At 47.8% G+C, this 5,680-nt stretch overlaps 1 long non-coding RNA gene across 1 annotated transcript; it reads left to right on the top strand.

The window, feature by feature from the left end:
• Window positions 1-953: 953 nt before the first annotated feature.
• On the top strand, window positions 954-1,654 carry LOC109939573 (uncharacterized). Its single transcript, XR_002262054.3, has 2 exons — window positions 954-1,247; window positions 1,345-1,654. It is a non-coding gene; the product is annotated as an uncharacterized lncRNA (long non-coding RNA).
• The last annotated feature ends 4,026 nt before the right edge of the window (window positions 1,655-5,680 follow it).

A 5,680-nucleotide genomic window follows, 5' to 3' on the forward strand; every position in this document is an offset into this window, starting at 1 on the left:
AGATGCAAGATGTTCATCACAAGCATTCATATCAAAATCCTTGCATCTATTGCAAATGACTACATGTTCTACACAAGATTTAGTAGTATTAGCTTTCTCTAGTTTAGCATTTAAATCATCATTTAAAATCTTTAAACTAGAGATTGATTCATGGCACATAGACAATTTAGAGGATAACATTTCATTCCTTTTAACCTCTAAAGCAAGAGATTTTTGCACACTAACAAACTTATCATGCTCTTCATACAAAATGTCCTCTTGCTTTTCTAAGAGTCTATCCTTTTCATTTAAAGCATCAATTAATTCATTAATTTTATCTACTTTTGCTCTATCTAAACCCTTAAATAAATCGGTATAATCTACTTCATCATCACTAGAATCATCATCGCTTGAAGTAGTATACTTAGGGGTTTCTCGAACGCTAACCTTTTTCTCCTTTGCCATGAGGCGAGTATGGAGTTCGTTGGGAAAGAGAGAGGACTTGTTGAAGGCTGAGGCAGCAAGTCCTTCATCGTCGGAGTCGGAGGAAGAGCAGTCCGAATCCCATTCTTTGCCAAGATGCGCCTCGCCCTTTGCCTTCTTGTAGGCCTTCTTCTTCTCTCTCTTCCCGCTTTTTTCTTGTCCCTGGTCACTATCATTATCGGGACAATTTGCATTAAAGTGACCAGTCTTACTAGGGATGAAAACGGGATGGGTACCCGGAACGGGTACTGGATACGGGTACGAAAACAGGACGAAATTTCGGATACGGAAACAGGTATTTTATTTGTCGGGACAGATACGAGTACTACCCAGATATTGAATCTCGGATACGGGTAGGATACGGAATCGCTAATACCCGGGGAGTACCCGAAAATCCCGAGTAGTATACGGGTACTATTCGGGCAGGTACCCGGATTGTGGATTCGGCTTGGGCCTACTTCCTGTTGGGCTGCTTGATCGGCCGGCCCATCAAGTAAACCTAATGAGTCGTGGCCACACAGCACAGCTACCCTACCGACAGCCAGCCGCCTAGCCACACGCACACCCCGCCGTCCCGTGCTCCCGGCCGCCACCGCACACACGCACAGGCCACAGGCGCACCGCGCAGCGCGCACAGCACAGCAGCCGAGCAGCGCTTGGACGAGCACGAACGCCGGTCACCGGCTCACCGCTGGCACTGGGGCCGTCATGATTCTGCACTTCTGCTTCTTGGTCTCTTGGATCTTGGTAGTGCAGCGGCCGGCCAGGGGATCTTTCGGGCATGAGTAATGTTGATTAGAATTAACTAATTTTTCGGGCAGCTGGGCCTAGCCATCATAGTTTACTTTCATAACTTTTAAATTCCCCTATCATTTTTCACAGGGATGGACTTTGCTGATTTGAGATGAAGGCCTGATTTCACGAGGAAGATTTACGTTGTTGTTGCCCTCACGGTCATGTGCATAATCATGCAGTTCAGCATACAAGGGCAAAAGAACCTTATGGGGCCGCACTTCAGTATTTGAAAATGTTTTGTATAGTTCTATAAATTAGTATCGGTAGCATAGTCTTACAATTTTATGCAAACCAGTAATTAGTTTCGCAGGCAGTCTGTAACAATTATCAAAAGATCACCTTTGCAATTAGAGGCATTTGAGAAGTGTGCTAAAGAATGTGAATATGTATTGCTTAATTTATGTGTTTGTTGGATGGTTGGGCAATTAATGCCATCGATACGAACTACCCGACAACTATCCGGTATCTACCCGATTAGTATCCGTTATCCGTTTCTTATCCGCCCGTATTATTACCCGGTCCCGTCTTGTATCCGTCCCGAATCTTAACTACCCGTATCCAGTCCTGTATCCGAGATAAATACATTAGGGTAGGATACGGGATGACCCTGTATCCGACTGTATCCGTCCTGTTTTCATCCCTAAGTCTTACCGCATTTGAAGCAGGAGTTCTTTCCCTTTGCTTTGCTCTTGTTGGGATACTCCTTGCGTCCTTTTAGCCCGGTCTTGAAACGCTTGATGATTAGAGCCATCTCATCTTCGTTTAGCCCGGCAGCCTCAACTTGTGCCACCTTGCTTGGTAGCGCCTCCCTGCTGCTTGTTGCCTTGAGCGCAACGGGCTGTGGCTCTTAGATGGGCATGGGGCCGTTTAATGCATCATCAACATATCTTGCCTCCTTAACCATCATGTGCCCGCTCACAAATTTTCCGAGTATCTCCTCAGGCGTCATCTTTGTGTACCTGGGATTTTCACGGATGAGGTTCACAAGATGAGGGTCAATAACAGTAAAGGACCTGAGCATAAGTCGGACGATGTCATGGTCCGTCCATCTCATGCTCTCATAGCTCCTAATCTTGTTGACCAGGGTCTTGAGCCTGTTGTACGTCTGTGTTGGCTCCTATCCCCTCATCACAGCGAACCTTCCTAGCTCGCCTTCCACCAACTCCATTTTGGTGATCATGGTGGCGTCGTTTTCCTCATGTGATATTTTGAGGGTGTCCTAGATTTGCTTGGCGTTGTCCAAGCCGCTCACCTTGTTGTACTCATCCTTGCACAAAGATGCTAGCAAAACAGTGTAGCTTGTGCATTTTTATGAATTTGCTCGTTAATAAACACAGGCTATCCGTACTATCAAATTGCATCCCATTTTCCGCTATTTCCCAAATGCTAGGATGGAGAGAAAATAGATGACTACGCATTTTATGACTCCAAAATGAGTAGTCCTCTCCATCAAAGTGTGGAGGTTTTTCTAGAGGAATAGAAAGTAAATGTGCATTCTAATTGTACGGCATGCGAGAATAGTCAAAAGAGTAATTTTGATTAACCGTCTTTTTCTTTGAAGAAGGATCGTCGTCGTCGTCTCTTGGTGAAGAAGAAGATTCATCACTATCGTAGTAGACGATCTTCTTGATGCGCCTCTTCTTCTTCCCGTCCTTCTTCTTGTGACTTGAGCGAGAGTCTGTGGGCTTGTCGTCTTTAGGCTCATTGAGGAAGGACTCCTTTTCCTTGTCGTTGACCACCATCCCCTTTCCCTTAGGATCCATCTCTTCGGGCGATTAGTCCCTTACGTGAAGAGAACGGCTCTAATACCAATTGAGAGCACCTAGAGGGGGGTGAATAGGTGATCCTGTAAAATTCAACAACTAATAGCCACAAATCTTGGTTATATAAAAGTTAGTGCGACTAAGTAGTTGTGAAGCGAGTTCTTGTGGCCAAGAAAATCACAAAGAGATCAACACAAGATACACGTGATTTTATCCCGTGGTTCGGCCAAGTAACACTTCCCTACTTCCACGTTGTGGCGTCCCAATGGACGAGGGTTGCACTCAACCCCTTTCAAGTGATCCAATGATCAACTTGAATACCACGACTTTTCTTTGCTTATCTATTTTTCCCGTTTGCGAGGAATCTCCACAAGTTGGAGTCTCTCACCCTTACAACAAGGATCACAATGAAAACACAGAGTAAGGTTGGGTATAACAACGCACACTAGAATTAAATCCACACCTCAAACACGCACACACAAGTGAGAAGATGAGCACACAAAACACGCGCGGGGAGTTTACAACTCGAAAAGTGCTCCAATCTCAAGAACGATGAATGATTGCGTGAAAGTGAGGACTAGAAGTCTTGGAATGCTTAGAGTGTGCTTAGGTGACTCCTCCATGCGCCTAGGGGTCCCTTTTATAGCCCCAAGGCAGCTAGGAGCCGTTGGAGGCCAACAAGGAAGGCTATCCTTGCCTTCTATCGGGTGGCGCACCAGACAGTCCGGTGCACCACCGGACAGCCACTGTTCATGTACGGTGCACGATCTCCTTCCTTTTCTGGCGAAGTCGACCGTTGCAGAGATGTGGCAGTTGGCGCACCGGGCACTGTCCAGTGCACACCGGACAGTCCGGTGCCCCCTACCGACCGTTGGCGTGGGGCACGCGTCGCCCGCGGACTGCGCGGCCGACCGTTGCACTGGCGAACGTTGGCTCACCGGACAGTCCGGTGCACCACCGGACAGTCCGATGAATTATAGTCGTACGCCGCCAAACTTTCCCGAGAGCGGCCTGTTCACCGGAGTCCAGCCTGGCGCATCGGACACTGTCCGGTGCACCACTGGACAGTCCGGTGTGCCCAGCCGAGCTGGTCTTCGGCTGTAGGCAGCCAGACTTTTGCAATCCAATTCATTTCTTTCTTTTCTCTGTTTCTAGCACTTAGATAACTTCATTAGTATACAAAAACCAACTACTAAGTCTAGAAACATACCTTCTCTTTGATTTGCACTTAAGAACTCCATTAAATGTGTTGGACACTTAAACACCAAAACATAATAGAAATTACCCAAAGGCACATTTCCCTTTCAATAGTGGTCTGGGTCTTAGAGTGCAACCCTCTCCTGAAGATATTGAAGTCTTGGTTGCTTCTCTTTGTGATCTTCCCAATGATGAGAGGCAAGTTCATTTTGAGATGCCAGTGAGTCCAGATGATGCAGAAATAAATGTTGTACTCGATATGTTGGTTGGAGAATCTTCTGACTCGGCCCTTGCTGAAACAATGGTTGTCACGGTTATACCAGAGCTTGTCGAAACAGTGGACACCCGAAAGCCTGAGGGTACTCGCCCAAAGCGTCTTCGCCAGGTCAGCCGCCCAACTGCGCCTGCTGAGGAGAAGAGGAAGAAAAAGAGACGGCTTCGGCAATTGTCATGCTTGGACCGGGATGCTGGACCTTCTGCTCCTGTTTGTGAAGAAGTACCAGCAGAGGTCTTTACTGAAGTTGACCCCACTGGTGGTGTATCTGTTGAAGCTGACCCCAATGGGTGTGACCGTGCGCCAGCTGATCCCAATGGGTGTGATCCTGTTGAAACTGAACCCATTGGGTGTAACCTTGCACCAACTAACCTCAATGAGTGTACCCGTGCACTAGCTGATCCCAATGGGTGTGATCCTGTTGAAGCTAAACCTAATGGGTGTGATCCTGCACCATCTATTGTCCGTATTTTTGATGAGGATGAAGAAGAGGAAGAAGAAATTCCGCTAATTCGTAAGAATAGCCGGCATTACAGAGGTAGTAGCGGGGATAGTGATATTCCTTCTCCACCTCTGTCTGCTCTTGTTAGCCTTCAAGATCTATCCATAACAGATTTTGATCAGGCCCTTGAGGATGTCATTCCTGAAGATATGCTGTTGGAACCGACTGTTGATGATATGATGGATGTTTGCTCTAACGCTCTAGACGTGGGATTAGAGGTATCCCAGGCGGTATCTCGCGCATCGTTGACTTTGGAAGGCAGTCTTTGGTGTCAAGAAGCTGGTCAGGATTACCCGACTCCCATGGAGGTGATTGAGGATCCTTCAGCCTCAGAGGTGGCTGTTGCAGAAAACCCAGCCCCCAAGGGTGATGCTAGCGGTTACCCAGCCCCCGAGGGTGTCGCCGGTAATGATCCGGCTCTGGTGGGTAGCACAAACTGCAACCCAGCCCTCGAGGGTGTTGCCGGTAGTGATCCGGCTCCGATGGGTAGTGCGAGCTGCAACCCAGCCCCCGAGGGTGTCCGAGCGAGCTCTCCTTCCCACACTTCCATGGACATCCACGTTGGGTCATCTCCTCCACGATCTGATGGAGTGATAGCGATGCATACTTCTTTAGCTTCGAGTGAGGGAGTCGCCTTAGAGGTCGGCGAGCCGGATGCCAGAATTCTGATATCTGCTGGTGGAGCTG

This window comes from Zea mays, chromosome 5, assembly GCF_902167145.1.
Source record: "Zea mays cultivar B73 chromosome 5, Zm-B73-REFERENCE-NAM-5.0, whole genome shotgun sequence".
NCBI lineage: Eukaryota > Viridiplantae > Streptophyta > Magnoliopsida > Poales > Poaceae > Zea > Zea mays.